A 26374-nucleotide genomic window follows, 5' to 3' on the forward strand; every position below is an offset into this window, starting at 1 on the left:
AAAATCTCTTATTTTATAAACACAAACTGTGTGTCTCTTTTACACAAACGAATCGTCAGTGAGCGACAGGTGTCACTTCCGTCAAACGCATGTTTCCGAAGTTAAACATGCGTTCAGAAGAATTTACAAACCTTATCGACAAACTTTGCAAGGTTTCACGAGTTTAATTGTTTATTTCTTCCGTAAATGAACGTTAATGCATGTCGATCAGAAACGCCTGGCTTGCATTTGGACGTCAATGACAACCCCGTCAAAGACGATTTGTTTGTTTTTGACACCTCGTCAACACGGACGGCTGAGGACTACATTTGCCCCTCTTCTTTATTTTTCTTTCTCAAAATGGAATCCGATTTGCGCAAACAAGGTAAAATGGTTTTTTTCTTTAGTTTACCCTAATAAACAGTTATTGTAATATAAACGCTTCACTTTTGTGCATGCAATTCATGTTCAGCGTTCATTATATAAGACAATTGTGCAAAGTGTGATAGCTGCATGCAATACCAACGTTAATTAATTAATTATTTCACGTAATGTATTTAAATCATAAAACTTTAAGCACAAACATTAGCCCACCCCTGTGACAATGTGCCGAGGAGTATATGTTTGGCTTTCACTGTGATGCAAATTCCTTCCAAAATGTTTCTATAGTTTTTTATCTATGCATGTATGTGTGATTACACACACTACTAGAATCAAGGTTGCAATTCTGGCTGTATTTTGCATGTTTGCTTTGTGCATATGTAGGCTTCATCCCTGCACTGTGACTTTCTTCTGCATTAAAAAAAAAAAAAACATGTTTAGTAAAAGTAAAGCTGGTTAATTAGCCTTAGATCTTAATGTATATTATATGTGATCTCACCCAACATATGCTGGGGTGCTTGAAATTCTGACTCGGTCTCGCAGTTTTAATTTTAATTAACTTTAAACCCAACTGTTTTTCAAATTAAAACCCGTGCTTGAAATACTGCCTACTTTAAGCCGTACAAGGTCTTTTGTTGAAGGATAACCTTGTCACAAAACACAACTGGTCATTATAAAAATTCAAAAAAATGTATTCCTGGCTTTTAAAACGTAGTTTGAAACCATAACATGACAAATGTACTCATTCTAGAAACATTTGATTTTGAAATCCTAATATTGGCATGAAACTATTTGAACTTGGACCAAAACAAACTGCAATTTGACACCATCTTTTTCCCCCTAATAACCCTAATTTTAAAAATGAACCTTGAAAAGATAACGCCGGCTTGAAACCGAGTGAATGCGGGGTGTGTGGTAAGCCTATTTTTTCCAAAAGCATCATGGATGTGTACAAATTCAGATAATTGCTCAGCTGCAGCGAGGAAAGACACGAGGAAGACAAACAGGAAGCCTTTGACTTGCACCTGTGCTAACTGCTAGCAAACACAACCGACCCGCTGTTTGATTCCAGCTGATATGGCAATGACGGGCCTGCAGGGCACGCTGCCAAGTGATGGCGGGAAATGATGTTCACAATCAAAACAAAAAGTCACGACGGCCTCGCACAATGACAAAGTGTAGCGACGACAGATGATGACGCGTCGCCATCCGGCATGCCTGCAGGCCTGTTATGGATACAGCTGCTTAAGGAACAGGAACGGAACACCTGGCAGCGCTTGGCATGCAAACCCACCGATTTACGAGTCAACCCCCCCCCCCCCCTCATCCCAAACCTCACGTCCCTCCGGAGCGGCTCGCTATGTGGTGCGTTTGATCGCATTAGCTTCAAGCTGCTACCCCGCACAATTGCACAACGTCAACTCGTCGTCATGGCGGGCGAACATGGCAGTTGGGTGAGGGGGCAGTTGTTGGCTGGGGGTGGGATAGCAGGGCACCTTTAATAATTTAGTCGTCTACGCTCACTTTTCTTGAAGGCTAGCAGAGCCAGCCGACGCTACGCACGCGAACTTAGGCTAGCTTACGAAATGGTCACTTCCCGTCAAGCTCATAATCAAGCAGGTCAAAATCAAAAGGTATCTTACTTTCCTAGTTCATGACTTTCTTTTCCGTTGCTTTGTGTCGCGTCAGAGTATCAAGAATACTGCTACCATGTGACAATAATCACTATCCGAATCTTCTCTTAGGTGTGTGGATGACCAGAAAATGACAAAGGATGGTCACGTAGCTGCACCCTTGACCTGAATGAACCTTTCACAGATATCGTCAACAAACTTTTTAGTTAGCTGACGAAGCTTTTCGGATGAGGAGCGAAACGTCCGACACCTTCAAAGAAGTACAGACGACGACTAAAGAAACCTTTTCGATGGACCACTTCTGTACGACAGACATATTGCGGAGAAGCTATATTGGAATCTCATTTCAAGGTAAGTGTTTCGATCTCAGTTTTGATATACTCGAAATATAATGTCGGAGTAGTGTAGTTTTCACCTTCAAAGACAAAAGTCAACTCCTGTTTTTGTGTGCTCATTTGACATTTTTAGTCTTCTTGAATGCTACAGTATCCTGTAATGTTTAACACCACAAATACACCTGCACCCTTATTGACCTAGAAATGGTACAAGCTCCCTTATGAGTCATGCAACAAGCCCTACATTCTACTTTTGTGTCGATTTTGCACTGTGATAGATAAAAATGCAATGTGTGGATGAGTGTTTTTGACAGTTTTTTGTTCCATCAATCTAAATTTGTACCCTTGATGCTTAACTCATTCACTGCAATACGTCGTCGCTTGAATTCCAGGACCCACAGAATATTGAGTTATAGTACGACGTTAACATTCAATACACAGTTTAAAAACCTTAGACATCAGAAAATATGAGTTACTTCCTAAATTATATGGGTCTGGAGTTATCTGAGTTTGAAATGGGGGCGGTTGTACAAAATGCAATACATACATACATACATATTGGTTTATATCGAGCTTTAACAACAGCTGAAGCTGGAACTAAGCGCTGACATGGAAAAAACGGAAATGTTGCCCCCAGACATTGCCAGAGGTCTGACCAGCGCTTCATCGGCAAGAAAAACCAAAACCCAAATAAATTCGGCAATGGCAGCAAACCTTTAGTTCAGGAAACAAACACGCTCTGTCTTTTTGCAGCCAGAAAACATACACATGCTTAAACTTAACACATGCGACTCGTTTCACACATGTGCAGGCCCCCCTCGTCTTTATACCACCATTCCCAACCCCGCACTTTTATGCTCAAGGTGGCCGACAGGTGCGCTTGCGTGGATGAAAGAGAATACGTTTAAAAAGCGGCGCAGATGTTTGCGGCGGTACAGCTGCTGACAACCGACAAATTGATTGTACAAAATGGAGAAATGCGATGATAAAAACGGAATGTTGTCTTAAATAACATTTACATTAAAAGTAGATCGCCAAACGTTCCCATGCAATCCTCGGGTTTGTTTGTTTACATTCTTGCACCATTTTAAATGTACCTTGATGGACTTGATACATGGCGCTCGCTTCCTGGAACGCTCCCCTGTTGCAACCCTAAAATGATGGCGGCGTGTGACCATCAATAATGCACACGGTGACAGCATCCGAGGACTAGTATCATCGTGGGGAATCATAGGGTCCGCCGTAGGCCCGCCATTACTGCAGATGGATGTTGGCAATTTCTTCTTGGATCAGAAAGAGGAGGGAAACACTCATGCCAGGTTTGTAGAGGGCTCTCTTTGCATTGTTTCTGCTAAATCTGATATTTTCTTGCATGTTTACAACTGATGTTCACGTTTGACCCAATTAGCTAGTTGCTATGCTAACGTATAGCAGGACAGTGACTGCAATATAAAGATAACAGGTACAATTTTGTTTTGCTGATAGTTAGATATTGCCAATGTGAATTGATAAATCCTAAAATGCTAACACTGTTCCTGCTAACTCACAGATAGCAACTTGGGTAGAAGATGATTTTGCATCATCCCTTGTCTTCAGGTCCATTTTAGAATGAGATTTGATTTCATCCCATTAGGCTCATAGTTTGAATGGAGAGATTAGCCTTTATTAGTCTAGCAGTGGTGAAATGTACATTTCACAGCAGTAAAGTTATGAAAGGAAGAGGAAAGGAAATGAAGAAGTAGAAAAAACAAACTACATGAGCTGCTGTAAAGGCAGTCACTCTCATTCATTCACTCAGTCATTTAATCTGAAGCACTTTCTGCACCCTCTTTGTTGCATCTTTGTTCTAGATGAAAGAGGATAGAATTAAAGCATCCTTTTCACCGGTGAATCGGGGACGTCATGGTGAAATGTGCACATCTGCTACAAGCGAAATCTTGAAAGCAAACACAAAGTTGGAGCATCCATTGACGAAAAGAGATTGTCTCACATCTCCTGTCCCACATACAGTAAATCCGCTTCAATTCCAAGCCGCGACAGTTCCACATACGCATCGGCGCTCTGCGCTGTCGCTTTTTTTCTTTTCATCGCGGGCTCAAGTCATGCATGCATTCATCCAGCCGCAGATTTGTCTGTTAATTTTCATTTTATTTTATTGAAATAAGTGCCATTTCCTTAAAACTACCGTTATCACCTGCAAGGTGGGAAAGTGCGCTTCCATTTTTATTTTCCACTTAACTAGGAGTCAGCGGGTTGCACGAAAATGTGGCGCCATGCATATTTGATGGCACGTCCTTCTTACAAGGTGTAACTGGCCGAGAAGAGACTGCCACCCAGCATCCCTCTCAGCAAAGAGAGCTGCTGGCGAAGGAAGGAAAAAAGGGGAAAAGTCGAATTTAGGCATAAAGTGCAGGAAGGAGGACGACTGAACCGTAGTGCGACTCGATCGTATTCTGTCCATTAGCATGAGTGCCTAGCGGGGGGATGGGATTGTGGAGAACAAAATGGAAGTAACTGCCGCACAAGTGGGTGGTAATTAGAAATATTACCTCCATGTCGGCGGGGTTATCTGCCCGTCGCTCCCGCCGCGCCATTTCTTTGATGCTGACAAGTTGCACCCCGCCAGTCAATTAATGGCTTGCCTGATAAGGGGCCTCGTGTTATTCGCCTCTTCCAGATAGCTACCGTTCATCTTCATCTAAGGTTCCTCGTGCTCCTCAAAAGACAAAATAAACAGCCACCCTACTTTGAATTGTCATGTTTTTATGTACAAAACACAAATTGGATAAGATTAACTCATACACTGCCAGACATGTGATAAAATGTGTCCACTGCAGTGCCAGGGTTTTTGTCATTGTCATCGAATTCCAAGACCCACAGAATATTGAGTTTTTGGACAACCTAAACATTCAATACATCATTAAAAATCTTAGATTCTCTTCTTTCATCAGGGGTTAGAACAAGTTAATTCTTAAATTATAGGGGTCTGGAGTTATATGTGCTTCAAATGAGGGCGGCTATCCGAAATACAATACAATGCAATACAGTACATCCATATTGATTGATATAGCGCTTTAACAACAGCTGAAGCTGGAACAAAGTGCTAACACGGAAAAAATTGAAATGCTGCCCCCTTGTGGAAAGAAAAAAAAACGTTGCCAGGGGCGCTTTATCGGCACCCAAGCATGAAAAAACAATGAGTTAATCACACATTTTTTGAAGTAGTCGCACAAGAATAAAGTCTATGAGTACCCCCGCAAAAACAAAAAACACACTAACATAATGTTGCTATGATTACTGTATAAAAAATACGTTCTAAGCAGTTGCATGAAAATAGTTGTGGGTATTTTATCTTCTTTTTTTTGTGGTATTTTTTTTTGTAGGAGTTTAGGGGAAGGCTATTAAATACAGATTTTTTTAAACATTTTACAAGTAGGAATTTCCCTTGAGTTAAATCCTAACCTTCCAATAAAATGCAATGTTTTTATAAGAAATAGTCATCTGCTTTAGAACAAAGTACAAAGTAAAAAATAGGGGGAATCCAGAAAACGGTCACGAGAAGACTCCGAAATAATAATAATAATAATAATAAAAATAATAATAATAATACATTGTATGAGGAAATAATCAAAGAATCTTGTAAGAAAAATAATGTTAGTGAAATAAGTCTGACTACTTTTATTTAATCATTTGTAGGAAATAATATAATTATAATAATTATTTTTTTCCCTTGATAAAAAAAAAAAACCTGCAAACTTTTGAAAAAAAAAATAAAAAATCACGAGAATAAAACACCACCACCAATGTTTGTGTGAATACTAAAGTTACATTGCATTCATTATGAAAAGGATGCATTTATATGAAAATAGAATCACAACCCGACAGCTGTTTTCAATATTTTGCCCGTTTCTCCCCTTCGCTCGCGTCGCTTCATCCAGTGGATGAGCAGAGCAGGATTTGGGTAAAAGCCAGAGTGCACCTCCGAGAGGAAAGAGTCTGAGCTGGGGCTGCCCTGCATTCGCCAATGAAAATTTGATGACGCTAAATCTAGACAGACTTTTAGTGTCGGTCGGGATTACGCCGGAGGCCTGAACGTTCATCAATGATTCAGGCAGGGGAGAGATCGCGCCACCGCCGACGTCTACCACCTGAAGGGAGGAATAAATGGATCAGGTGAAAGCAAAACAAAAAACATCTGACCACCATTTTGTGTGTGTGCAATTGGTTGTGTTTGATTGGTTATTTTTCTCAATCGCGACATCCATTTATGTCAATGCAAAAGCAGGGATTTATAGGAAACTGTTTGACCTGAATCTCAAATACAGTGATACCTCAGTTTACAGACTTAATTGGTTGCCAGAAAATGTGTGTAAGGCAAAAAGTGTGTCTTCCAAACATTCATTTCCCATAGAAAACCATTAAAAATGAGAATAATCCGTTTCCAGGTCCCCATAAAACATAATTTTCTACTAAATAAGCCTTAAAACTACACAAAATATACCTTACTTTATGTATAATAAATGTGTTTTACTTACCTTTGTGATGGTCATTGATGTGTCATTGATATCCGAGTGAAGTTGTGGTGCTTTCTCTGCGATAATACCCTCATACAGTGTCCCTTGCTAGCTGCTTTTCATAAATCCAAATCAACAGAAGTTTTTCAACCTCTTCTATTGCCTGAGACCGTTGCATAGACAACTCAGAAACACCCTTAGCCACACGTAGCAATGGTCGATTTAACATACTGAGACAGGGACGCTAAGTCACACAAACGCACACCTCGTTTGTGTTTCTCTATGAAATTTTATTTTGTGTCCTCTTCGGCTAAACGCTAGCCTGTGGTGGGGTCTTTTTCGGTCCCATAATAGCAAAAGTACTCCATTCGATAGCAAACCACGTATGCACTCAAAGGGTGTGTGGAAAACTAGTCTGCCAGCCACCGTAGCGCAGCTCGACCGCGTGGTTTTGTGTTCATCCGCCTAAAACTAGTCCGCCAGCCTCCGTGGCGCTGTGTGGTTTGGTTCGTCCGACGAAAAGTAGTTTGTATACCAAGAATATATTCTCGAGAATTTAATGTTCGTAAGGTGAAAAGTTCGTTAGCTAAAGCGTTCGTAAGCCGAGGTATCAATGTATTTTGTCAGGTTCATTTTGCTTGTGCAACCCTAAATGAGAAAGGACAGATGTGGACTAGCACGGATTTAGCAGCCTTGTGATTTTTCACAATGGTGAATTGTTAAACAATTTGACATTTCCACCGGAGATGCATAAAAAAGGGCATTACTTCTGGCATTACGTGCTGCGAAATTCAACCGTGTTTTGATTGACAGGTGCAGACAGGGGTGACTGCAACAAGTGGACTAGAGTTACTTGGCCATGATTAGAGACGGGAGGGGCTGTTGCATTACGGCTGTGGCGAATCAGAGGGTGTTGGGGTTCAAAGACTGAAAGGTGTCTTGAATGAAAAAAGTGGACTACGGGACAGAAATGAAACGGGCAATTCACACGTCCATAACGTCACGGCAGCTTGTTCAAATTTACACTTGAGTGCTCAAACCGACGTTGACGAATGACGACGGGAGACCCAAACAAACCACAGTGATGTGAAATCATCTTACAATCCAAGCTCCCGTATCACTTTCCACCCTACGGGGTTGCTCGGTGAGCTCCAATCTCCCAGGTGACTTTGACACGGCCGCTTTAAATGATGAAAATAACAGCCAGTTGGAAAAAGACCCATCAGCTGAGAAAGCGTGACAGACGTCGGTATTTCATTTCTCGAGATGCTTTCTTAACATGGCCTGCGGCGAGTGCGCCAAATAACACTGCCTACACTGTGTGAAATGGCGAGACTGTTCCCGTTTGATTTGACATCAGGCTTGGGGATTGTTTTTGTGTCAATTTCACACACTCTCAGTCATTTTTTGTCTTTCCTAGCCACTGGTTTGGAGGATTGCGCGCTGTGTAATTGGAGTCTCTCGCCTCGGGATCTCAGCGCTAGATTATAACGGTCGGTCTGTCCGTTTGAGGAGAGCCACTTGACACGGATGTGCCCCGATTCATTACTCGATTACTCATTGACTCCTGGCGTGCGCATGTCGCCCGTTATGGGCGACGCTGGAGCCAAGATGGAGGTGAGCGGGTGTGGTGGCCTCATAATAGCAAGGACGAACCTCACATTGAAGCTTCGGGAAGGACTGACGGTTTAACGGCGCCGTTAGCAAATCGACAGTTACGTTTGGTTAAGTGTTGCAAATGTTGTATGGCCGTGATTGATTAATTATGATCGGCGGCTTTAATTAAAGTGGCGAGCGGCTATAGGCGGGAATGTTGTTGCGGTTGGGGGGCGCCAAGGAATCATGGTGCGGTCTTTGCTGTCTATCTCGGTTATATGGTTCACATTTATCAATCTTGCTAGCTAGCTATCTAGCTAGCTCTCTAGCTTTCTAGTCCTCTAGCTAGCTTTCCAGCTAGCCCTCTATCTCACCCTCTAGCTAGCCCTCTAGTTAGCCCTCTAGCTAGCCCTCTACCTAGCCCTTCTACCTAGGCCTCTACCTAGCCCTGTAGCTAGCCCTCTAACTAACCCTCTAACTGACCCTCTATCTAACCCTCTAGCTAGCCCTCTACATAGCCCTCTACCCAGCCCTCTACCTAGCTCTCTACCTAGCCTTCGAGCTAGCCCTTGAGCAGCCCACTAGCTAACCCTCTAGCTAAGCCTCTAGCTAACCCTCTAGCGAACCCTCTAGCTAACCCTCTAGCTAACTCTATAGCGAACCCTCTAGATAACCTTCTAGCTAGCCCTGGAGCTAGCCTCTAGCCCTCAATTTACAAAATGCCACCTTGGGCCCTATGATTAAAGACTGGCGGAAAACCAGTCTGTTAATTTAACATATCATTATTGCTAATAGAAACCGGAATTGTAACAAGGAAAACATGCCTCTAAATTTTAGAATCTAAAGTCACGCAACCCATGTTCAGACATATATTCCGTGAGCTTCAAAAGATTCAGGAAAAGCCTTGCAGGAAGGAGTGGAATAAAATCAACCATGGATGATGCAGAGTTCACCTCTAGGTGTGTTTGGGAATTCCCTAAAGGAACCACCACGACACCTGTTGAAGACGGAAGACGCCTTGCTGTCTCCATTTAATAGGCGGAATTGAGTAGTTGTAAAATGAGAGAAAAGTGGCCCAGATTTCAACCAGAATTCAACCAAATTGAGCAAACCTCTCTCATGTTGCTTGTTTCATTCATCCCACCTGCGGGCTTGAGGACGTCCTTCCTGCTTCCTAAAAGCCATGTCTGGGATTCCCCCACATTCCCGCATATAACCCCCTCCACTTCCGATCCACACTCCCTTAGGCAAAAGTCAATCGGGATCTTCCTCTCACCTTGCAACATGTGCGCGAATGCCCTTCAGAAATTCCAAGTAGAACAGCTATTCCACCCCTGCCGGTGGGTCATTCCCAATGACTTGTTATTTCAGCATTTTGATGTGTGATGAGACAGGACGCCTGACCATAAAGTCATAAACCCCCCGCGTAGCGTCTAATCACGCCCGCCAGGAGAGCTGCTGAGGTCAGGGTCTAGGGACCGCATAGGTAGTGGAGACGAGGACCGAGTGGATAAACGCAGGCCGACCAGACTGGAGACAGCTGGAATGACGACGGCAAGGGAAACCTGAACTGTGAGAGGGGTTGTTTAGAAAAGGTAAAGCGAGGGAGGGACATGATCACAAAATCCAAAACTACAAAAATAAATGACACCCAGGCAGTTAATGTTCACTTTTAAAATGTTTATTTATTTATTTATGTATTATTTATGTCATTATTTATTTAGGTATTTATTTATTTATTTATTTGTCATTATTTCTTTAGGTATTTATTTATTTATGTATTTATGTTTTTTACTTATTTATGTATTTATTTATGTTTATGTTTGTGTTTACGTGTTTATTTATTTATTCATTTTTGGAGAATTAAACAAGACTTGTTGCTCATTTATCACACTTATTATACAACGGTAGAAAAAGTGTTGTTAATTGACGGCTGACTTTTCCATAACATATCGGCTGTGTTATTTAGATTAAAAAAATGCACTGATCATTAGAAATTCGTCTGAATTATCTTTATACAATTACATTTTATAAGTAAAAAATATATAACCGATAACATTGCTTATTTCTAACAACCACAATTATTTTTTTTAAGTAATCAAGGTAGTATTTTAAATCCAAAAGCAATTTCTCCAGACAAATCACTAACTCGATTTATCAACACAAACGCAATGGTGTTTTATGTTGACAGGAAACGGGAACATGGGAAATGCTTTAACCGGGCCCCCTTGAAATCAAGCGGATTACGAGCCATATGTGAGGGTCTCTAATCTTATTTGGAAGAGCCCCCGGGTGCTGGCAGCCTGTGTTTTACATTAGTCCCAATCAATGACTGGTCCGGCGACGGCGAGGTGGCTACGCGGGTGTGATGATCCAGACGGCCTTTCCGCTTTATATCCGACACTCCAGAGAAAGGAAATTCAAAATGTCAAATTAATTAGTAAAATTAATTCCATCAATCCAACTTCATCTCACATCAAAATTGAGCTCAATCTGTCACTCTCCCACTGCCGGCCACTGTCCATGGTCCTGATTTGCCATAAAGTATGGGTCATTGCTGGTCACTATCCATCCACGAAATAGTGACCCCCCAACCCCTCATTGTGAGGGTCTTTTATGTAGCCATTCCACTGCCGTTGTGATTGATGCCGGTCTGACTGACCCCCTCCCAGGACTGGATGGCTCCCAGAGACTCTGGATGCAATTAGCATGAATTTGTTACTTTAAGTAGGAGAGCCTAGTGGTTCAGCGGTTAGCACGCCGACCTCACAGTGCAGAGGTCGCGGGTTGGATCCCGATTTGGGCCTTGTGTGGGTTTTCTCCGGGTACTTTGGTTTCGTCTCACACACAAAAAAGCATGCTTGGCTGGCTGATGAGTGTGAGAGCGGATGGGGGTTTGTGTACGTGTGCGCCTATTTTATTTTGAATCTGACTTTGTAACCCTCTTTTTTTTCTCTGGGGTGCTGGAAATGTGCCTGATATGCTCCCGGATTTTAGCCACCAATACAAGCACAAAATGACAGATAAATTGAGAGGTTTGTGAAATCGCGGCATTGTCACGGGAGAACCTTTTTTTAGCGTAGTTGCACCTGGCACTTGGCTGCTGGCAACTTTAATGGGTTGTTATCCACCATCTTTTCCACCTCCGTCTTTATCCTTTTATCTTTCTTTTTGTCAACATCTCAGCTTCCACCTCGCACGGTGTTCCGAGGAGAGGCTTTTATCTAAAGGATTTTTTTTTGCAGTTGGGAGCTGGTGGAGAGATGAAAAATAACTTCTGTATGATTTCCCCTCGGTCTTATCCTCCCACCCTAAAGAAGTCCTTGTAAAGGAAGCGCTCCTGTCATTTTCTATCTCATCCCGCGGAGAAGTGTCACCACTCCACCCTGGAGACGGTGGCGTCTGCTCTCGGCTTGTTCTAAGGGCGATAACATCCTCTCAGCAGTGACTGTCGGTGACGTGGCTACCCTGAATGCCCTCTGAGCTCCTCTCTGGGACTTTGTTCCGGCATCTTCTCATCCTCACACCCTGTCATACATCTGGGAAACACTTCAAGAAATAAACCAGAGGGTTGCCATCGGTCTCGCGCCTGGGAAGTGAGGGTCGGAGTGTGGGGTTGGTTTGTAATTGTATCTTTGCCCCAAATCGCTGAGGATTCTCCGGATGGTTTATGTTAGTCACAACTGCACGATATCTTTAAAATGAAGCGTTTAAGTTTTGCTGCCGATCAAGTGTCAGGTCGTCGGCACAGAAAAGTTTCAAATTGTTTTGGGTCAGGGACCCCTGTGAGGTATTTTCAATCCATGAGCAAAAATATGATTTGTTAAATCCTCACATTTGTGTGCGCCTGATATGAAACCAATACGTCTTGCATTGATTCCATATATACCATACAATACCGTACCATACCATACCATACCATACCATAGATATCTCACAATAGTTCTAGAAGCTGGATTGATAGATGAGTTTTTTTACTCTGAACCCCGAGTTGTAATTCTTCTGTGAATATCTGTGCAACACCAGTTAAGACTAGCCCTCTAAATCCTGATTTGTTTAGTTTTTTTGAGTGGGGGAGGGATTCTGACAGTAAAAAATGACTTGCAAATGGAATTGAAAGGTCACCTCATGTACTTCTTAGGAAAAGATTTAACAACAAATCCAATTTGATTGAATTGGTCAGAATCAGAAAATCAGACTCAGAAAACCTTTATTCGCCCCACTATGGGGACATTTGCAGTCCTCGGCAGCAATTCGAAAGGGATGAGGAGGGTGGGGGTGAAAGGATAGCAAAACAAGTTATTCTAAGCATAGTAAAATAAAAATGTCAACTGTCTACTGTAAATGTGCAAAACCGTTTCATTAAAAAAAACTGTACATAGTGCAAGTATCAAGAAAGGCATGGTCAGTGGAGTACTCTTTTTATCAGTGTCCGACGTGGTTTACGAAGCCCCTATAAGAGGCTCAACATTGAAAAACGTGCATCTTAGCACGCAATCAGTGTCATCATACGATAATTCAAAGACTCTGAAAATTATACCTTTTATACCAATCCCAATGCAATTGCTATGGAGTGTTTGACCGACATTGCCCTCTTGCACAGTCTTGCCCCCTCCCATCACCCCTGTTTTATGGATAGTTTTTGATGGCGCGATCTAACATTGGATTTCCATTGAGAATCTGGATTCCCGGTTGACGTGACTGCCCTCCGTGCTCTCGCCTTGACCTCGTTTCAGTCAAAGGTCTTCACAACGCCACTCACGGAAGCTTCTCTAGTGGCCTCCCCCCCTCTGAATCTTATTCCAGAAGCATCACATCTTCAAATATGAATCGTCAAAAGAATGTCGCGGAATCACCATGTTCCAAAATGTCGTAATAGCCCTGAGAAGCCAATATTTGCATAGCGGTTTCTTGAACCCGGGCTCATTTATTTGTCATTTCAGCCCACTTGGTGACACGTTGGAGTGCGGTGGGGATAAAGGTCGGCATCTCAATTCGACTTGGAATGTTTGCGTCTGGTGTTTACGTTGGCCTTTTCAAAAAAAAGAAAAAAAAAACATCTATCTTCACAAGAAAAGGCAGGAATTTGTTTTTAGATTTCCTGAAGCAAAAAAGTAGGGAACTTTTGTGTGGTGTGTTCACCACCTGTCCCTTCTCCTGAGACCCCCACCCTCCGTGCTCCCACTCCACTTGTACCACACACATTTCAAAACATCGACACACATTCACACACACACACACAGAGTGGCAGTTTCATCTGGGTCACCTGGGTGTCGGCTCACCTAGTTGGGCTAAAGGACACGCCACCATATTTGCTTAGCTGCTCATTAAACGTGCTCTTCTCCAGGTCACACAGGGACAAGTATCGGGTCGTGCGACTACAGACGTGAAGCAGTAGTCGGATATTTGAGTCCACGTTTCACTTTGAATGCGTCACATTACTTTTTTTGTTGTATCTCTGGAGAATACTGATGGTAGTTTTAAATTGAGACATCCCAAGGAGGATATTTTCGGACAATGTTGGCCATATAACACACTCCCTGTGTCAATATAAATATGCAGGATGCCTTTTTTCATTAAAACTGGGAATGTTTTGTTCCATTTTATTCATTTCTCCCCCCCCCACATTGTTGTGTACTCATTAAGCTGTAAAGTCCCCCCTTGTGAACTCTATCGATTTGGATTTCCCACGGAAATTTCCAATTTAACAACCCTACCATTTGGAATATATTTCACTTTGGCTCTTGCTGTTTTTTTCTTCCTGTAAATGTTTTTATCCTCTCCAAAAAAACATCTCTCAGCCTAAATGGACTAAATAATAAACATCTTTGGCCCCGCAGACAAAACACTCGCTTAGCATCGCTAATGAAGCTCTTTGAAGCCGAAACGTGAGTCATGCCCGCAGACATCGAGGCGACCTCCGGGATTGTAATATACATTAAATATCATGGTATTCAGCATGTGGCCTGAGGCCAAAAATCACATTTCTGATTTGAATCACGTTTTTTATTTTCCTGATTAGTTAATAGAAAAATCCAAATGACATGACATTATTCAAAGCATTGAGTTATTTTTTTCCTATATGTACTTTAATCCACAGAAATAAGAGACATATTTATACTTTCTTAGGACAGCAAAATAATCATTTATTCCATGCCAATTTGATATTTTGGTTGGAATTTTAGCAAGGATCATACAGGTTTATGCAAATATTTTTTGGATAAACATAAAATACACCATTGAGTTTGCTCTCTGTTGCCGTAGGGGGTTTAAAAAATGCTAACGATAGCGACTAAATTCGGTAAACTAGCACCAATGTGTTTGGCAGCCATATTGTTTGTTGCAGTGGGGACAATTTAAAAAAATGATAAAGGAAATTGACTTGTAAACAAATGTACATTAAATTAGCTTAAGCACCACATTGCCAGATTATTGGAAGGAATCGAGGTGATAGTAAATTCGCTAAACCTTGTCTGTCAGCAGGCGATACAAGGGAGGTAAAACCGACGAGAGGGCTAGCAATGTTCTCTTGGAAGTCTGCCAGTCTCTATGGGTACAAATCTGAGATAAGCCTTTTCCTCATGGGGCGACGACCTTCAGAATCTTTTACGATCCACTGCCAGCGTCTACAAGGAGCTTCTCTGATTAGTTCGCACGGGAACAGGTGTCTTCAGGTCCCGCTGGAATAGAAATAGAAAGGTGGCGGCAAAAAATAGGTTATCAGTTTCCTTAAAAGTAATTTAGATTTACAGCGGACTGGGAAGGGAAAGAGCGAGTGTAAAATGGACGTGTAGACATGTGTTCTTAAACATGGTGGCAGCAACTGAGTGCATTCGGCTGTTTATAATCATAATAATAATAATAATTCATTTCATTTATAAGCGCCTTTCAAAACTCTTAAGATCACTTTACAGTCCCAGGATAAGCTTTTCTATGGGTGAGCAGCGGCAGCCACACGCGCCAGTGTTCACTCAACCCGGAAGTAACTCAAATAGAATAATAAGACAAATAGATAGAAAGCTAGCTAGCAAGCCAATAGATAGCTAATAGCTAGCCAGCTAGATAGCTGGCCAGCCAGGCCGCCTCAGACATGTCGCAGGCCTCTCAAACTTGAAACTTGTGCTTCATCTTAACTCACATGTATCTTCTAGTCAATAGCACAATGAAATATTTTGCTCTCCGTTATCATTTAAGATCTAAAGATGTTTAAGACTTTAAAAGTCGAACCCTAACTTGAAAGCATTGAAATCCTCCCCCAGATTTAAAAGCTCGGTTTGCAGCCTGACTTTAACACTAATCCAACCTTGAAGTCATTCATACAAGCCGCCTCCGCATTTGTAATGCTAATGCAGGCTATCAAGTCTCAAACCAGAGGTCAGGAAGCCCTACTTAAAAAATCTATCCCTTGACGTGAATCTCCGATTTGAAACCCTCACGCTTATCTTTTTAAACCTGAATTTCATGTTCCAGGACTTTATTTTGGATGTGAAACTGTTGAGATTTTAGCAAGTCTCATGGAAGTTCACTTGTTTGATTTGTTTTTGCGGGACCAGACCTGGCCCCCGGGCCTTGAGTTTGATACCTGTGCCCTATGGTCTGGTCATTTCACATCTTGTTTTTAACCTCATGTGAACTTGTACTCACCGTGGCACTCTGAAGTTTCTCAATTCCTTCAGCGCTTTTAGAGGCACTCTCGACTAAAAGTACGGAGAGGCTTTGGAGATGCTAAATCACCAGACTAACGTATGATTTTGCATGTGGATGCTTTGGCCACAGACTTCAAAAACCAGACGTTGTCTCGATGTAATCTCCTGATCAGCACCGATAGGAAGACTCTTTGATATTGCCCTCATATGAAACCTCAGCCGGGCTCAGAGGCTATCTGCTCATCTCCGTGTTTGGGTTTGTCTGGAGGAGCCGCGCCGGATTTGTAACTTTTTTTTTGCGCCAAGGGTCTCCCGCAGTGCACTTAGCGCAATGTCCTGCTTTCCCCGCGAAAACTTCCATCAAAGCCTGATGTCTCGATTAAGTCCTTAAATACCGTATGAGACCAACATATCGGGTGATAGACCGGACTGTGTAAAACCTAGAGGTTTTATTTTAGACGGAAAAATATGTGTCTTCGTTTTCACCATCCATATTCATATCCTGGAAGTCCATTGAGGAACTGTTGCTTTAGATCACTGAAAGTCCAGAATGGTTTTAGCGATCAAGTAAAACAAACATTACATGTTTAATCCCTCCTCTGCCCCACATATTACACTCTTTGGTGAAAAAAAAAATAGTTTTGAAATCAGATTCAGAAATAACTAATGTAATTGTGTATTACATATGACAAGTCGAAATTTGGATTCAGCATCATAGAACGACGAACAGTCAATATTGGATGAATGAAATAAGTGTCAAAGTTTTAGAACGCTTGTTGTAAAAACCTGACAAGCCTTCACGGAGGACAGGAAGTACCTGCAGCCAAATATGGGCACCCACTTACTGACTGTGATGCTAAACATGCACATTTGCTATCCGGTTAATTAAAAAGTTAAATGGAAGCTTCTAGGGGAAAAAAAATCTAATATTCTCATCCGGCGTTGACGTCTGCTCACGATCACAGTCGCGTCCCCTATTTTGACCCTGGTCCGGGTGCCTCATCCCCCCCGAAGTCGGTTCTTCGCTCATTGCTTGACAGACATGTCAGTTCCCGCCTCTTTTCCCGCGACCAAGCGACTGGTTTCCATTAAAACCAAATGGGTTCTTTCATGGGACGACATAGTGGACTGGACTGTATCAAATCCTGTCGTCATGCAAAATGTTTTTAATGTTTTTTTTCCTGGGTGGCCGAGACACAGCGCGGTTAACCGAATGGCTACACAATAAACGCGCGATTTGGAAGCACGCTAGCACTGAGCGTTCGGCAGGGGGTAATTTACGGCGTAGTGCACTCAAGTTGACCTGCAGCGATTTTTAGAGCTTCTTTCGAGTGCGTCCCGCCGGAGAACTTTGACAAAGCCACGACACGGGCTCCAAAGTTCAATCACTGTTTGAAGCCCTCAAATTCTGTTTGAAAGATCTACTGCCAGGCATATATTCCCCTATTGTTTTTCATTCTTAACCAAAACCAAAGGTTTTTTGGCACTGTGTGGACTTCAGCTCCCTTATTTATTTGTTTCTGTTTTATTTTACATATTTTCCTCACATTCCATGTGCCATTGTGAGTAATGTGTCAGTTTTCATGCAACAAATGTTTAATTTAAAGTTAAAAAAATATATATATATATGTATATATATATGTATATATATATATAGATATATGTATGTGTATATACTGTATAACTATATGTATTATATGTGTATATACTGTATGTGTGTGTATATACTGTATGTATGTGTGTATGTATATGTATGTGTGTGTGTATGTGGATGTATATATGTATGTATTGTGTATGTGAATGTGTATATATATATATATATGTGTGGATGTATATGCTGTTTATGTATGTGTGTCTGTATATGTATGTATATGTGTGTGTGTGTGAGTATGTATATATGTGTGTGTATGTGTGTGAGTATGTATATGTATGTATAAATATATGTATATGTATGTGTATGTATGGTATGTGTGTGTATGTACAGTATATGTATCTATATGTATGCATATATATATATATATATATATATATATATATATATATATATATATACACACGCGATGCAAGGTGACCGCAAAATTAAATGCGCTTTCAAGATGTCATCCAATCAAGCACATAGTAGGACGTTACTGCAGCCAGTTAAAAAATATGAGCAGAGAAATGCAGCTCTCAAAGTAGGCCAGATGAATAAAAGATGCTCTCTGTAGCACCGCCATCATAAAAGTTTCATTGACAACTTAACAGGAAATAATGTGTCGGACCAGCGGCTTGGACTGGAAAGTTATATTTTACGCAGGTGGTGAGGTTTATTATTTTTTTTTACATTTTGCTGAAATGTTTGGTCATTCCTTATTTGAATGCAGTGGAATGCAGGGGGTAAATCACTCCAGGCCAAACTAAACGACGATTGTAATGGCACCCAGCAAATGTTTCAAAGGCGCAACCCCCATTATAAGCTTTGCTGCGAGTGCTTTATGGCTTTAATTTAACAGCAGGAAAAATACGTAACTAACTGGCTTTTGTAAGTGATTATATTCTTCAAATAGGACGACTCAGCTCCAAAAGCGAAAAATATGCTTGGCGATTACTGTTTGCCCAGCAACCCTTGGCCAGCGTAAAAATCGCTACTCAGCCAATGCCCCGTAATAAAACTGTCATCGGCACACGCTTTGATTTCTTATTCCGCTGCAAAATTATACGCGTGCAATTGGAGCATCTCAGGAATTTTGGCAGTGGCCATTTTTGAGGAACCGGTCGCCTCATCTTGGCAACGTAGTACTCCGCAGTGACATGACATAGCACTTGTTTGGATAAATAGTCCGTGTATGTTGAGGCCACGTGCAAATGCTTGTTTTATTTTTTCAAAAGCGCCTTTTTCGATGACATATTTATTAGAATTGTCATGATGTCATCAACCATTTTCTGGCGTGCATTGAACAGTGTAAACCAGACAAGTGATGAGTGATGTAGCCCACTGACCACTGGTGCTCTCAACAGTCCAGACATTTTAATTCTTCTCATGAGTCATTAAATGTCCGTGATAATGACGTATTGCTTTTCTTTTTACAATCTTTACATTCTGCACATTTTTTTTCGCACAATCTCTCCTCGAATAGCTTGTGTGAGGCCTGCATCAAATACCAGCATTACCTCCGCACTCGTGTGCGCTTCATGTCCTCTTGTATAGAAGAAACCGAGCGGGTGCACCGCCGAACCTCAGGCAACGTTTGTGCGCATGAGTGAGTTATTGTCGTATGGTAATATATCATCAGGGCTTGAAGAAGCCCACCCCCAACCCCCACCCAGCCTCTCCGAGCCAGAAGTTAATGAAGTGAAATGAGACTTATTAGGCAAACAGCCTTAAAGTCACTGACAAGCAAATGTAGTTGTGGGTGTGAAATTAGTCATGACAGTTGAGATAAAATGTTAAAAAAAATTGTTATATATTTATGTATTTATTTGTTGGTTTATGTGTTTTGTTGTTTATTTATTTTCATGTTTTAAAATATTTTTTGTTTAGTTTCTTTCTTTATTTATTGTTTATTTTTTTTGTTTTATTATTGTGTATTAATTTTTGTGTTTTTATTGTTGTTTTTATTTATTTTTGTGTTTTTGGTAACTTATTTATTTATTTATCTATGTATTGTTTAATATTTTTTTATTTTATTGGTATTTCTTTTTTATTTTTGTTTATTTATTTATTCATTTTTCTGTTTATTCTTTTATTTGTGTATTTTTGTTGTTATGTTTTATTTATTTTTATTTTTTTTTTTGTTAATTAATTTATGTATTTATTCTATTTATTTATTTATTATTTATCTATTTGTTGTTTATTTATTTTTTATTTTGTTGTTATTTTGTATTAATTTTTGTCTTTTTATTTATTTTTATCGTTGTTTTTATTTATTTTTGTGTTTTTGGTAACATTTATTTATCTATGTATTTGTTGTTTATTTTTTTTTTTTTTTATTGGTATTTTGTGTTCATTTATTTATGTATTTATTCTTTTGTTTTGTTATTTGTTTATTTATTTTTAACACTTCTTTGCTCAACTTTAGATGAGCATTTTATGAAATATTGATCTTGGCTGGCCTTACCAATTAAGACTGAGACGCCCGCCCACCAATGTTGCATTGTGTTATGATTGACATGTAGAGTGATCAATCAAGAATAAATTACGAGCCATCGTGCTGCGTCACGTTGCTTCTGGAACATTTTCTAACCTGCCAGTTTCAATACGCAAGAACAAATACTCGATTCGAAGGACTTATTTAGAGATGGCTGCAAAAATGACAATATGAGGCGGCTGGTGTTTGAGCACTCACCGTTTTAGCTCCATACGGCGCTCATCATGCTAATTACTGCCAGTCTTCATCGGGGAATGGAATCTTAACCCCTCCCCTCAAATTGGCCGCCAGCTGCGCGCGGGCAGTGCGCTGCTCTCGGGTCAGCGGCCGAACCGAGGCAACATCACTCATCACTGTCACATATTTGGAAGCGGCATCTGTATTTTGTGGGCGCAGCATCTGCCCCATGCCCCACTCCTGGCGCTCTCGAGTCAACATTGGACACAATCAATCTTCTTGGAACGACTCGTAAAGATTGACCATCAATTAAAATATCGAGTTCCACGCCCACCTAACCAAAGACCCGGAGGTCGACGGCGACTTTGAAGCTTGATACTTTTGCTTGCCTAAAAGGTGTTCGGCTTGAACTGAGTCACCTCCTTTGCCCCCGCTATAACCCTCGGCACTACGGGACCCTCACCCCGCATTGACCCCTGAGCTGCGTTTGCTTAAGGGGTCATCAAGACGAGGTCACTCGATCGACCTCAGGCCGACCCCCCTCAAAGGAACTCCAGTCCCACAACGTATCCTGACCCTCATTTTTTTTTCTTTTTAAACTCAAACTCAAGGTTGGCGTCCGGATCGGGAATGAGACTTGACAGCGTCATGCATCTGATCTGACGGCAAGGTTAAACATACACCTAAGTTGAAAAGTAACTCCTCTAAATCAATTAATCAATCAAGGTTGGAGTTGTGTGACTAGTTATCCCTGAATTTAACTCATTCACTGCCAGACGTGCAAAAATATGTCCAATCCAGTGCCAGGGTTTTTGTCATTATCACTCGAATTCCAGGACCCACAGAATATTTACTTTTAGGACGACATAATCATTTAATGCAGCACAAGAAACCATAGTCAATCTTCCTTAATCAGAAAAGAGAGTTAATTCCTAAATTATATGGGTCTGGAGTTATATGAGCTTGTAATGAGGGTGGCTGTCCAAAATACTGCCCCCATGTGGAAGGGAAAACATTGCCCAGCGCTTTATCGGAACCCAAACACGAAAAACCAAAACTGACCAAATTCAGAAATGGCGCTGTACGTCATATTTTTAATTCCCGAATAAATTTGCGGAATGGCAGTTATTTGTTAATGTATTTCACATGACATTATGGACAACTGCATGCTTTTCAACTTTGAATTTACTGGTACCGACTGCTAAAAACGCGAATCTTCCTCTATAATTTGAATTAGTCGTCTGTTTTTTTCTCCCGGCTGTTGCGGGGGGTGTTGATAGGCCACCATATGCAGCTCTGGGGAGGTAGCAGTAGCAAGAGTGGCGACGTACTTTTGGGAGGGCGTGTGAATTATAATGCTTTGTTTAATTTAATAGGGAATTATTCAAAATAAGCCTGCGAACCAATCAAGTCAATTACTTAGCAGTTACGCTGATTAATTAGTTTTAATTATCGACATAGTGCCTTATGTCACGTGACATATTCCCTAGGAGACACCAGGAATATGCTCAGCGGGTGGCGGATTTGGTAGGGGGTGGGGGGGTTGTGGGAGTCTTTCAGTCGACTTCTGGGAGCAGGGAGACTCGAGATAAGCTGCAGCAGTTCTGATCTCAGAGCTCATCCCATGCTGATAACCCTTTTGCGGACCTTTCGTGTCACCCCAGCTGAGCTGTTTCCCCAAGCAGACACATGCCTGGATTTGTGCTTGCCTGAACCATGCACTTAAATAAATAAATAAATATTTTTTAAAATGTGTCCATTCCCATGGATGTTTGGTTTAATAAGTAAATTCTATGAGGGCACCTGATGTACTATTGGTAGAAAACAATCTGCATTGGAGCAGCCATTTTTGAATCATTGTAGCCATTTTAATTATACATACACATCCAATGATGCAGCAAGACACCCCCCTTCTGTTTTTCCTGTCTTTGATGTCACTACAAGCTTCCTGAAGTAAACACAGACTAATTGTCTGGATCAAGTCAAGATTCTTATCAATGCCCCCTTTCCTCCCCCATGCCCTCCATCCAAGCATCTCCACGGCAATCGGATCTCTGGAGGACACTCGGCTAACACCGAACTGTACTCGACCGCAGCCATTCATCACCCCACCCCCCTCGCCTCCACTTCCCCCGCACATATCTCCTGACCTTTTAATCCAGCGAGTGGGTCTCACAATTAACACAAACACGGATAAAGGACAACTTCTAGAAGCTTTCGCACCGTATTTTAATTGTGGTCTTATCTTTTAATTGGGTGCTTGCTTACATACGCACTAGTTGACTTTGTTGTGTATGATTTGGAGAAGAAAAAAAAAATCCGGAAAGAACGGACAAGCTAAAGCAGGTGATGAGATGCTGAACATCTGGCAGGCGGAAAGTGAACACTTCATTGGCCCTTTTTTGTGAAGTGTGCAGAATAAATATTGGTGCTGATGTTGTAATTTGTTTCCCTGCCGACTCTCGTTACACATGCGCACGCTTTCCGGTAAGCCCTTCATGTGTATTCTGCTAGCCTTCTCAGAGAAATGTAGTTTGGGGTGAGGGGCAGTGTTTGGGGTGAAATAGCTGTTTTTGTTATTCCTTTGGTGCAGGGTTTTGGGATTTTACTGTAGGTTGAGGCTTGAAATTGCGGAGGTCTTCACAACTCATTCACTGCCAGATATGTGCAAAAATGTGTCTACTCCAATACCAGGGTTTTTGTCATTGTCGCTCGAATTCCAGGTCCCACAGGATATTGAGTTGTAGGGTTAGATAAACATTCAATGCAGCGTAAGAAACCTTTAGACTCTCTTCTTTCATCAGAAAAAAGAGTTAATTCTTAAATTATATGGGTCTGGAGTTATATGAGCTTGAAATGAGGGTGGCTGTCCAAAATACAATGCAATACATACATATTGGTTTATATACTACTACCACTAACCACTAAACACTACCACTACCGCTACTACTACCACTACTACTACTACTACTACTACTACTACTACTACTACTACTACTACTACTACATTTTATTTCAAGCGTCTTTCAAAGCTCTCAAGGACACTAGTCACAGACAAGCATAAATACAATAATAAATAAAATACAATTATACATAAATGGCAGTGAAATAGTTAATTTGAGTCAGCCCATGAAAAAAAAATAGTTCTAAAATCCTGTAGAGATTTTTTGGTAGATGTTTTTCTATGATGATTACTATCAAACTTGGCCACATGAAATTTGGTAGGGATGACAAAGACTCACAAAAAAAATGTCTCATAATTTATAGCCATTTTCATGCGTTATTTAAAGATGGCAGCTCCAAAGAAATGTATCATATGCAAGATATTCTGCCCAATTTTTGTCACTTTTAGTTTGGCGGTGCTAAGAAACTCTTCCTGTCACTCTTGTCGTGCCCCCAAACTGGCACTTGGTGGAATAAAGGGGCTTGGTGTTTTGGAGTTAGGGGGCTTGCGTACGTCAAGTAAGCTGACAAGGCTGACTGGTGAAGTGACCGCCTTGTCATAAAAGTCTTGACGTTCCTGTTATTTTTGCAAGCACAGCCGCCTTTGCTTTTGTTCGTTTTTCTGCCGCTCCAGACAGAGTAAAAAAATAGGACACATACGGTGACAGTTTTGGCATCTTAAATTAGTGCACAAGGGGTTGCAAAAGCAGCTGGGATTGATCCATGTGAGGATTTACCCCGTTTGTTTACTATTGTTGCTCTTTTTTTCACGCAGTGGCAAGAAAAAAAAAACTTCATAAAGCAGAATATAAAAGTCATCTTGCTATACTGTGTTTTAACTGAAGTTTGTATACTTTGCGAGGACGGATTGTTCAATAACGATGCACTAGGACCCAAAGGTGATTATTGTCGCCATTCGGTCGGCATGGAAACACAAGCGTCAACTGTATTTTATTTGATATGGTGAAGCAATCTGTGGCTATTTGGCAAAGTTGCGATACTTTGTACACTGAACTCGTTTTTTTGGCTTTGTGACATCCACTTCCTGAAGGAAAAAGGTAGTGATTGGCACTTCCTGGTATTTCTGGGCCACAATATTGCAATTGGATCTGTAGTCCAGAAAAAAAAACGGTGCTCGTCTATCTATACCATTGACGTCTATTTAGAGGGAAAACAATAAATGTGCTTTTACCTTCAAACTTTATCTTTTTGTCGCTTTTCAAATGAGAGAAATAAATTCGGAGTTATATTGAAATGAGTTCATTGTATATGTAGCATGAATGGCATTTTGGATAGGTTGTGTGCAGTGAAATTTTTCAAATGACATATATGCCTTGGCTCATACCATAAAATCCATTTGCAAATGCGTTCCGAAAACAAAATTGGGCGTGTTCATGATTAAAAACGACTTTGCGGTAATGACCGTTGGAAAACTGCATGCAAGTTATTTAGCGCTAACACAATCGGGACCGACTAGCATGAAGATTTACTGCTCCCCTCAATGCTCAATGGGATTTTAACGGCCGTCGCTCGTCGCCGAGCGGCCTCCCAAATCGAACATGAGATGTTTGTGGCGGATTGAAGCTCACCCATTGGACCCCCACCCGGCGTTCCCTCCGAATCATGTCATTTGACCCGAATCTCCCATTCCATTAGCCGGCATTCCCCACGGGGACACTAGCGCTTCCCTCAACAATTGAACTTTGACCCATAGCCAATAACAGCCAGGGAGGTTTTGCAGGCACGTATGCGATACGAGTGGTCTCGCTTCATGGAATTTCATTTTGTTCTCTGTATGCCTCTCGGCGTGCGGATAAAAAAATAAATAAAAATCTGTCTCGTAATATATATGAAATATAGCCTTGCAATGCCCCTCAAACAGACCCCAACACTTAAAACAGGCGCGCATCCCAACGGTTGCCAGATTTCTTTACACGTCTGTGACACGCTATCTTCAAGATATCCCAAGGATCAAAACTTGCCAGACACTTGACACGCTATTATTTTAGCCTTGTCTGGTTCTTCCTCTCAGCCAGTCGGCGTTGGTTCCCATGACAACCAGGGGCGTAGCTAACTCGCCGTGTTTTATGATGTAAATTAGACGCACTCTTGGGACCCCGCTATCTGATGCGATTGAAAAAAACATCAAAATTCTTTGTTTTTGTCACATGGACAATTAAAGTCTCCGGCTAGCATAAACAAAACAACAAAAACCAGACTATCCAATAATAGATTGAGATGATCAGCTTTAGAATGATTCAGTTTTCGGCACAAAATCGTAGACGCTAAAAGTGACGACGTCAAACGTTAGCGAGCCAGACAAGCTGAGCACTTCATCGGATCAGAACCGGGCATACCGCTCTGTGATAAACACCTCCCGATTCCTTTTTACAACCCGATAATGAGTCTTTGCGGATGATTGACACCGACGTCTTCAAAGTGAAGACTTTAAACCACCGGCACAAGTGAAGCACACGTTCATACATAATCCTGCGCTACACGCATCAAAACCGAACTTGCTCTGAAAAGGAATGAGTAATGACGACTCCGACGTGGAAGCTGCTGAGGCTTAAGGAGACATAAAAGGGCCATGACGGAGGGAAGTCATGGAGGAAGTTTGGGGGACAACGAGGGCGATATGAGGCCAAACTTAGAAGCTCGAGATGCTCGCGAAGACTTATTGGTGACCTCCGTCACTAACCCCCGTTTTCCACTCCTCCAGTCTTACTATCGACTACTACCCCCCTTCTCTTAACGTCGATCCAAATCACAAGTTGTAAAAACTTGAATTATCGCTCCCGTATGATGTTTCAAGATGCTCTCAGTCAAACAAAGAAGCTGAAGTCATCGAGGCTTTGCGGAGGCGAGCAGAATGTTCGCATAAACAAACCCGAGGCAACCATGGCAACCGCAAAACGGACAGGGCGTCGTTTTTTTGGACATAACATTTTCCATTCGTAGCTCAAAGCATAAAAAAATGGTTGCAAATTGTCAACTTGTAACACTATTTATAGTTTATACTTTAGTTCGCTGACGAAGCCT

The 26374-nt window shown here is 41.4% G+C and overlaps 1 long non-coding RNA gene across 3 annotated transcripts in view; it reads left to right on the top strand.

Moving 5' to 3' along the window:
• The first annotated feature begins 122 nt into the window (after positions 1–122).
• The window catches only part of LOC148887231 (uncharacterized), a 70357-nt gene continuing 44105 nt past the window's right edge, over positions 123–26374 (top strand). For all 3 annotated transcript variants that reach the window (XR_016117602.1, XR_016117605.1, XR_016117603.1), the window contains exons 1-2: positions 123–364; positions 2106–2345. This is a non-coding gene — a long non-coding RNA (uncharacterized LOC148887231). The remainder of the gene's footprint in view (positions 365–2105; positions 2346–26374) is intronic.

Source organism: Hippocampus bargibanti, linkage group LG15, assembly GCF_051943395.1.
Source record: "Hippocampus bargibanti isolate YZ-2025 linkage group LG15, ASM5194339v1, whole genome shotgun sequence".
Classification (NCBI taxonomy): domain Eukaryota; kingdom Metazoa; phylum Chordata; class Actinopteri; order Syngnathiformes; family Syngnathidae; genus Hippocampus; species Hippocampus bargibanti.